The sequence below is a fragment of the Oratosquilla oratoria genome, chromosome 20 (assembly GCF_046742065.1).
Source record: "Oratosquilla oratoria isolate Oo_2021 chromosome 20, ASM4674206v1, whole genome shotgun sequence".
In the NCBI taxonomy this organism is placed as follows: domain Eukaryota; kingdom Metazoa; phylum Arthropoda; class Malacostraca; order Stomatopoda; family Squillidae; genus Oratosquilla; species Oratosquilla oratoria.
Genome location: NC_134796.1, coordinates 17,313,338 through 17,323,337, shown reverse-complemented (window position 1 = coordinate 17,323,337; position 10,000 = coordinate 17,313,338). Strand labels below are relative to the sequence as shown.

At 40.7% G+C, this 10,000-nt stretch overlaps 1 protein-coding gene across 1 annotated transcript in view; it reads right to left on the bottom strand.

The window, feature by feature from the left end:
* The window catches only part of LOC143036121 (uncharacterized), a 41,049-nt gene that overhangs the window by 6,387 nt on the left and 24,662 nt on the right, over positions 1 to 10,000 (bottom strand). The gene's annotated exons all lie outside the window — the stretch shown is intronic.

Genomic DNA, 10,000 nt, shown 5'->3' with positions numbered 1-10,000 from the left:
CATCTTGTCCATTGCTCTGGGCCAGAAGCAGTGTCGCAAGACACAACTTTTGAAATTATTTGTAAGCTGATGCTCAGGAACAGTGTATTCTACGTGTGCGCCATGTAAATTTTTTGTGTGGTTCCATGTGGTTTCCAGGTTAGCATCTCCTATTTGAAGTTTTGGTCCTGTTGTCCTTATTTGCGTTCAGCAAATGGTTGCCTATCATTGCTGCGTGTGTCAGCTTTAATCTGATGCCTGGATGAGCAAGGATTACTGGACCTGCCTAGATTGTATGAAAAATTTACGGCGTCCTAGCCTGCTTTCAAGTCGCTCTCTCTTGCAGAGACTCATTATGTTCAATTTTGTTTGACAATCTCGTGTAACTATCTTCAGTTACTATTTCAGTGATAGTGCACGTATTTTTATATTGTGTAGATTCTGTTTTTTAACATATATCTCGAATGTTGCCTGTGTTAGACGGCGACCATATGTGTTTGCATTTTTTTCTTTTCGGCCATTTTACTTATGTATAGTCACCCCTTGCAGTGCCGTTTTCAATTGCCATGTTTTGTGAAGAATTTGTGCTGTTTACATATATTTTTCAGGTAAGGCGAGGGTTGCTGGACCAAGTTTATCTTTGTGGGGCGTGTTTCTGTTAGTGATCGTAATAATTAATATGTGTATTAAGAATCTATTGTTATTTTTTGCAATATTGCTAATTAGAAGTGTTTTTTACCTAAGAGTAAGCTGCTTCTATTTATTAGATCCCAACCTCCATCTTAGGTAATGGCTCTTCATACATTTATTCTTTTACACCAGGACCCTTCCATAGTTAAAATTTCAGCTCAGGATTCCCATAATACAGCAGTAGAATTCATTTAACAATGCAAAGATAGTAAAGTGCATTCTAATGTCGATAGTAGGTCTGAGAAAATCTCAATCGTGAGATCTCAACTTGTTCCTAACTCATTGATTACTGAAATTATGGTAACATCATGTATTGATCCCAAAACATTGAACTGTAGTTATGATACTTTTAGAGTTAATTTCCTCAAAATATTTTCTGATACCCCTGTAGGTAATAATTTTGATGGTGCATTAAGTTAGCTGATGTCCTTACATCCCGACTGGGCTCTCTTAACTAAATGCGTGCTCAGCCTAGGCCAGCAAGATTGCTTTTGATGCCCTGGAGACATTGTTTCATTCAGATTGGGTAGAAAAGGATGCTATCACTTCGGATAAGTTCCACCTTATTTTGGATTTTTTTTTTATATACTATTACCAGTGCATTTTGAGAGGAGTGCAGCTTCTTCTCTTAGCTATAAGACGGATGAGTCCCTGTTGTGTTTTGCAACACGGCTTTTAAGTAAATTAAAGGAAGTACCTTATGGTTCTTTGCGTATTAGCAATGTACAACAACATGCCGATGTTCCTAGTTCTTCTCCTCCATCATTTAAGTTGTTAGAATATACTCATAGCATCCCTTCATTTATTTTTACACCACCTGTACTTAAATTATCTCTTGTAACAAGTCAGATCTTTCAAGTGCTTTTTGCTTTCGCCGTAAGCGTCACGAGCACAAATCAAAGCAGTCCCTTGTCCGTAGCAATTTCTCTGATGCCTCTTCTAACGTAACACATGACCTCTCTAGAGTAACTGTTAGCTTCGCTGCCACTAGCACTTAGTCACTTGTGTTATTATTCCGTAGGCCCCATGCCTCTTTCGTAACGTATGCATTTAGTCAAGTTCCATTACTCAGTAACGAAGGTGAATTAAATTGAACTTAAACTTTTCTTCATTTTCTTCACGAACTCTGGTACAACGTATGGTCTTAGGTACACCAGAGGATTTGCCCCAGGGATCCTCTTACATCCCACCAAGCCACTTCTGCTCCGACGTCACTATTTAATTCATCCAATAACTTTGAACGTTACAAATAAGTGTCACCATTTTAGGGCATGACTTTACCTCCTTGCACCAATAATTTTTCTCCTCCTCCTCCCTTTTCTCCAATCAGAAAGACTGTTATACTGTCTCATGAAGTCTTGTTTACGCAAGGAATTTATCGCAAGCAGAACGAGCTCTGTATTTACATTCAGTGACATCAGCACCTCTCGATATCCTAATCTATATTTACAAACACAAGACGGTAACTCTGCAATTCTGCAAATCTGCAACTATGCAACTTGCAGTCGGCCATTATATCATAACAACCTAACATAGAATTTACATATCGTTTCACCTACCCCTCGATCTACCTAAATGTCTACCTCTATCTACCGGCCTCTTACAGTAATGCTTCAGGATAAACTTTAGCTGCTGTCATATTCATAGTCAATGTAAACATTCGACTGCTCAGTGTTCAAAGATTCTGAAACTTAAGGCAGAGACCCCTCATCAAGTTAGGTGAACTCAGTCCCATTTTCACCAGCGCCCATATCACAAACCAAGGGATTGACCAGTAATACCCGGTCTCAGATCATCCCTCTGGTGGCTGCTGAGTCTTCTGAATTACTCAATTCCAATTTCTTACGGAAAACGCACCTATCTTAGTGCAGAATGCAGTCTGGTTGAAAGGATTATTACGCTCTCGAAGAACAGGTAATACGGTGTTCACCACCTTAGACTTAAAGGCGGATGGTTCCTTACAATTGAAGAATTTAACCCGACCCTTACGCATATCCCAGGACGTGCAAACAATGTTGCTGATGTACTTTCACGTAATAGAGCTGTAGTGGCAGTTACATTGATTGACAACTTCTCCTTGCAAGATCTGGCCAAAGCTCAGCGTGAGGACCCTGTTTGGTCTGCTGTCTTTTATGCTTTGGAATCTGGTAATTATACCACCTTACCAGATTTACCTGTACCTCTGTTCCAATCTTCTCTACACTACAATGTTCTCATTTGTAATGTGAAGTATTTTGAGTAGGATGTGGCACAGTTAGTGATCCCTGAGTCTCTAGTCCCTGTTGTTCTGTCTCTTGCTCATGACAATCCTCAGGCTGGTCACCCAGTTCGTGAGAAAACTCTGGCTATGGCTTGCAAGAAATATTATTGGCCTAGAATGTGACTGGACGTTACCATCCATGTAACCCAGAGTAGCTCTTGTGCCCAGAACAAAGGCTCTACGCACTCTGCTCCTATCCTCAAGTACCCTACTCCTTCTCGTCCTTTTCAGACTATGGCTATAGACTTTCTACAATTGCCTCGTACTATTCAAGGTTCTGTGTATTGGCTCCCTTACGTAGCAAATCTGCTCCAGTAGTTGCCCATGCTTTAGTTTCTCATGTTTGTTATCCACACACTACGCCTTTAGTGTTCCTTTGTGACAATGAGACTGAATTTAGGAATGAGGTTTTGGCGAACATTTGTGAACGTTACGGCACCATTCAAACCTTTGAGACTGCTTACCATCCTGCGTCTAAAGGTCTAGTAGAGCGGACGAATAGGAAAATTTTGCACATTCTCAGACACGTTGCTAGTAGCCTCTATGAATCTTGGGAGGATTGGTTTCCGCATGTCAGTATTTGCATTAATAGCACAATTAATGTTTCTACAGGTAAGAGACCGCATTGCGTCATCCATGGAGTGAAAAAACGGCTTTGATATGATATGTTAGATAGTCCTACTCGTCCCGTTTGCAACTTTAATGATTAAAATAAACTCCAATGTCACACATTACATAGGATTTATGATACTGTAAGAGAAAAGCTTGATAACACCAAGTCCAAAATATTGAGACACCAGCATAGCAAGGCTACGCCAGTTAACACAAGTATTGGTGATCATGTTTATAAATTTATGCCTGACCGCCGATTTAAACTCAAATGTAGGTTTTCAGGTTCCATTTTGGTTACTGAAAAGTTGCATACTAATACGTTCAGAGTCTCTGATCCTTCCCAGAGATTGTGTAAAGTCTTGCACGCGGACAAGCTTAAAGTAACAGGAATGCCTATCCCTACATTTGCCTGGTCTCACACAAGGCCCACTGTACAAAATAGTCTTTATCATCTGTATATTTTTGCTCCAACTCAAGGCTTGGCGTCCCAATTTTTCCTCTACCTTCATACTGTACGCACGCTTTCATATATTGTAGTGTTTTATCACATTGTGATCAATATAATTATTTTCAGTCATTTCTATACATTTATTTTGCCACTATATAACAAGAGAGAGAGAGAGAGAGAAAGAGAAAGAGGAAAGAGAGGAGAGAAGAGAGAGAGAGAGAGAGAGAGAGAGAGAGAGAGAGAGAGAGAGAGAGAGAGAGAGAGAGAGAGAGAGAGAGAGTGAGTGAGTGAGTGAGTGAGTGAGAGAAAGAGAGGATAGAGAGAGGAGACAGCGGAAGAGAGGAGAGGGGATAGACAGATATATATATATATATATATATATATATATATATATATATATAGAGAGAGAGAGAGAGAGAGAGAGAGAGAGAGAGAGAGAGAGAGAGAGAGAGAGAGACGAGAGGGAGACGAAAGGGAGATAAGAGAAACGATAAAAGGACATACTAACAGGTCGAATACCGTGACGCCCTTGATAGATCATGTGCTTGCTATCTCCAGTTGATATTGTTTGACTAAATAGTATACGAACACGACGACCTCAATCGGGTTCCTAGTTGGTCTAAGTTGATGAATGAAATCCACTGGTGGCAACAAGATCACTGGCCTTTGAAGTACATCACTACGATGAAATGTTCAGGGAGAGGCAGGGGCAGGGAAAGATGTGTTGTGATTGGAGGACGGCAAGCAGGACATGTAGCCAATGGGGTTTAGTATACATGATGGCGTCACAGAGTCGAAGGAACACAAGGTAAGGCTCTTAGGTTACGGTGTGGTGGGTGGTCGGTAGTGGGTTTGGTGTGGGTGAGTGGTTTGTGGTTGGTGGCGGCTGCCACGATTGGGTGTGGTTAGTGGTTGGAGATCAGTGGTAGTGGTTGTTATGGTGGTTATCGTGTTGGAAGTAGTAGTGGTGGTTGCGGCCTTAATGGTGGTAGTAGTGTTAGTTGGTATAGATGACTGGTGGTTGTTGGTAATGAGAGTAGATGATGATGGCGGTCGGTAGATTGATAGTGGTGTTAATAGTAGTAGTGGTGGTGGTAGTGGTGGTATTGGTAACATTTGGTATTGGTGGTAATGGTGATAGTCGTCGGTTGCTTGTCTGAATGGCAGTAGTGGTGGTGATACAAGTGGTGTTAGTATAAGTAATGGTGAACAGTGATTACAACTGATTGGATACAAAAGTTACAATTATGGTCGCAATGAAGAGAATGATACTTGGGGAGAGGAGAGTATCGTCAAGAGAAAAAGAATCAAACCTTTTTCAAACAGAAATTGGCTTTCCTTTGCTCCAATCTGCTGTCAGTCTATTTCCTTTATCTCCGTGTCATTCCTTTCAGCGACGAAAAAGGTAAGGTTATTTAATCAGGGGTTAGAAAGGAGAGGGGTAAGAAGGGAGAGGAGGAGGAAGTGGAGGAGGAGGAGGAGGAGGAGGTGGACGAGTTGGGAGAGGTGGAAGAGGAGGAGGAGAAGGAGAATAAGGATTGTAAAAGGTGGAGAAAGTGGAGAAGAAAAGGAGGAGGAGGAGGAGAGGAGGAGGAGGTGGAGTAGCTGGAAACGCAAAAGGAGTAGCAGGATGAGGAGAAGTAGGAGGAAGGTGTAGGAAGAGGAGGTAGAATAGGAAGAAGAGGAGGAGGAGGAGGAGGAGAAGGAGGATTTTAAAAGGTGGAGGAAGAGGAGAAGGAAAGGAGAAGGAGGAGGAGAAGAGGAGGAGGTGGAGTACCAGGAAACGCAAAAGGAGTGGTAGGAGGAGGAGAAGTAGGGTGAGGGTGCAAGAAGAGAAGGGTATGGAGAAGGAGGACACGGAAGACCAGAGGGAGGAAACTGGGGAAAAGGAACAGGAATAGGATGAGGAATTGGAGGAAAAAGAAGAAGTGATGTTCATAGTGGTAGTGGTGGTAGTATTGATGGTGGTGCTGGTGGTAATGGTGATGATGTGGTGGTAGTCGTAGTAGTAGTAGTTGTTGCTGTGGTAGTGCTGCTGATGGTACTGGTACTGGTGGTCGTGATGGTCGTGCCGATGGTTGTGTTGTTGTTTGTGGTGGTGGAGGTCGTGGTGGTGGTAGTGGTGGTGGTAGTGTTGATGGTAGTGGTGGTGGTGGTTGTGCTGGAGGTTGTGGTAGTGGTAGTGTTGGTGTAAGTAGTGTTGGTGGTGGTACTTGTGCTGGTGGTGGTGGTGGCAATGGTTGTGTTGTTGTTTGTGGTGGTGGAGGTCGTGGTGGTGGTGATGGTGAAGGTGGTGGTGGTGGTAGTGGTGCTAGTGGCAGTAGTGGTTGTGGTAGTAGTGGTGTTGGTGGTAGTGGTAGTGCTAGCTGTAGTGATACTAGTGGTGGTAGTTCTGGTGGTAGTTTGGTGGTAGTTGTAGAGATGGTGGTGGTAGTAATAATGATGGTGATGGTAGTGTTAGTGTTGGCAGTGTTGGTGATGCTGGGGGTGGTGTTAGTTGTAGTGATAGTGGTTGTGGTAGTGGTGGTGATAGCTGTGGTGGTAGTTTGGGGGGTTGTGGTGTTTGTAATGACGGTGGCGGTGATGATAATTGTGATGGTAGTTGTGGTGGTAGCTGCACGGGTGGTATTGGTAGTGGTAGTTGTAGTGCTAGTATTATGTGGTGATAGTGGTGGTAGTAGTTGTGGTGGTAGTTGTTGTTGTGGTGATAGTAATATGTTGGGGTGGTAGTAGTGTTGGTGGTAGTTGTGATGGTGGTGGCGGCGTTGATCGTGGTAGAAGCAGCGTCGGTGGTTATATAATGTTGGCGTTGGTGGCTGTGATGGTAGTGGGGGTGTTAGTAGTAGTATTGTAGTGGTGATGGTAGTGGTGGTAGTTGTAGTGGTGATAGTAGAAGTGGTGGTAGTATTGCTGGTGGTGGTGGTGGTAGTGGTAGTGATGATGGTAGTGGTCGTAGTGGTAGTGTTAATTACGGTTGTGGTAGTGTTAGTGGTTGTAATGCTGATGGTGGTGGTAATGTTAGTGGTAGCAGTGGAGGTGGTAGTGATAGTGGTTGTAGTGGTGGTTATAGTGATGGTGGTAGTTGTGGCGGTAGTGGTGGTTATAGTGATGGTGGTAGTTGTGGCGGTAGTTGTGGCGGTAGTTGTGGTGTTAGTAATTGTGGTGGTAGTTATAGTGGTGTTGGTAGTGGTAGGGATAGTGGTAGGGGTACTGATGGCGGTCCAGTTAGTGGTGGTGGTAGTGATGGTAGTGGTGACGGCGGTGGCCGTAGAGGCGGCGTTGGTGGTGATAGTGGTGTTGGTTGTAGTGGTGGTGATGATAGTGGTGGTGGTGTACGTGATGTTGGTGATGGTCATGGTTTGGAGTGATGGTGGTATTAGAGGTGACATTGGTGGTAGTACTGGAGGTGTTTGAAAGTCCGTGGAGGGTATGGACACAAGAGTGGAAGGAGAGAGAGTAGCCAGTGAAGCTGTTTAGGAGACAAGGGACAGGTCGTTACGGGAACTGAAAGAATGGGGTCAGTGAAGGCAATAGGGCTTGAAGATCGGCCAAGAGGGTTTCTTTACTATGGAGAGAACTGGAAACGTAGATCACAAAGGATTTACAAAGGATGAGCATGCCGACAGGAGACCTTTTTGGTCCATAACTAGGTCGGATGCAAAAAAATCATAATAATGATAAATAAGTAAATTAATTAAAATTATAATAATATATATGACAAAAATAAAATAGATAAATGCATAGGTATAGCTAAATCATAAACAAACAGGTAAATAGTAAATAATAACAGACAGATAAATAATAATAAATGAAAATCAAGCAAATAGTAATAAACAAACAGACAAATAATAACAAACAAATAAACAAATAATATAAAATAAATGGCAGACATTACAACATCTGCCACTGCAGGAAGTTTATTCCATTCATTAAATACACGGTTGGCCAAGTTGTCTCTACCCACCTCCAGATTAAATCTATTTCCTTACAGTTTGAGGCCATTATTTTTTGTCGGATTCTCATTCAGTATAAAAATTCTGTTACTTTTGATGTTCTCAATTTCCTTTAAAATCATAAAGACCTGTATCAAGTCACCTCTGAGTCTACGCTTTTTAGGAAAAACATATTCATATGTTGAATTAAACTATGACAAATGTAACTGAAGGCGGAGGAAGTATACAAGGAATAATGGAAGAATTTTACTGCCTTAACGTTTTGACCCTTAGGGTTTTGATACAGCTTTGTGATCAAGACCCTAAGGGTAGAAACGTTAAGGCAGTAAAATTCTTCCATTATTCCTCGTATACTTCCTCCGCCTTCAGTTACATATTCGTATGTTATAGTTGATTTTAGTATGATACATTTTTTATACTTGAATCAGTCTTGTGGCTCGCCGTTGTACTTTTCCAATTTGTTAATGACTTTAATGAGATTCGGTGACTATACGGAAACAGCGTATTCCAAATGTGAACGAACTATCGATTTATATAGCTTGTTAATGAAAGATGGACTTTTGAAGTCAAAGCCTCGCGGAATCAACCCTAGAATCTTATTTGCCTTCTCAGAGGCTGAAATACACTGCTTAGATGATTTGAGATCATTACTAATAATTACACCGAAATTCTTTTCACTATCCACTTTCGTTAACGAATTTCCAAATAACTTGTAATCGTACTCTGTTATTTTTACTTATGTGCATAACCTTGCATTTACTTGTGTTAAATTTCATTGGTCACCTTTCAGACCATTGCTGTAGTTTATCTGATTTTTTTTTATTAATATCTAATTGGTTTAAGTGATTATTTGCCATTTCGCATAGTTTGTATCATCAGCAAATTTAGGGACAATATATTTTAGTTCGTGGTCTATATCATTTATATATACTATGAATAGAAGTAACATAAGAACGGAATCCTGAGGAACTCCACTTGTAACATTTTTCCATCTAAAAGTTTTTCCATTTAAAACAACTCTTTTTTATCATACAACCAATTACTAGTCCAACTTAATAGGCTAACACTTACCCCGTGTGAAGCTGATTTAGTAAGTAGTCTTTCGTGGGGAAGGGGATCAAAAGCTTTTGCAAAGTCTAGATATATTAAATCTATATTGTTTCTTTTGTCATAATTTGAGATGATTGTGTTGTAGAATTCGAGTAAGATTAGTCGTGGAAGAACGTTTTCGTCTGAATTCATGCTAGCTATCATTTATCAAACAGTTACTTTCTAAATAATGTTAGATAGCATCTCTGATGATAGTTTCCATAATTTTTCCTACGATTGAAGTCAAGCTTATAGGCCTATAGTTATTCGGTTTCTTTTTGTCACCTTTTTTGAATGGGGCAAATGTCCACGAGGCACTGAGTGTCAATGAAGGACCAAATGTCAATATAGAGCAAGGTGTCAATGAAGAATAAAATTATAAGGTAAGGCATGATGTTAAAAATCAAAACGAGCCAAAAAGAAATAATAATGAATTTCTTAAAACCATGTAACTTAATGCTCGTAGTATTAGGAACAATTTCCAAGAAATCCTGGAGTATTTCAAAAGCAAAAATCTTTATATGATAGGAATAACCGAGACATGGTTAATTGGTAAATATTTTGAAGCTCAATTTAAAATTACGGGGTTTAAATTTTTTTATCAGGATAAAAACCACAAGAAAGGGGGAGGGGTGTTCTGTTGTACGTTAAAAGCAATGTCCATGCCTCTGTTTTAGAGAAAGTGAAACAGGATGCATATGATAGTTTGCGGGTAGAATCAATCCAAAACAAATGGACAAAAGATGAATGTAGGTGTAATATATAGGCCAAAAACATTATTATTAGAAAACGGCAAACGTTTCAAGAACTGTCTAGTTTTTGCAACCGAAATTATTGATAATGGGTGATTTCAACTTTTCTGACATTGACTGGATGAACCTTGAACATTGCCATATAGATAGTCTTTTGATAGATTTTCTCGGCGACAATTACTTTGTTCAGCATGTAAAAGAGCCCACAAGTCATGGA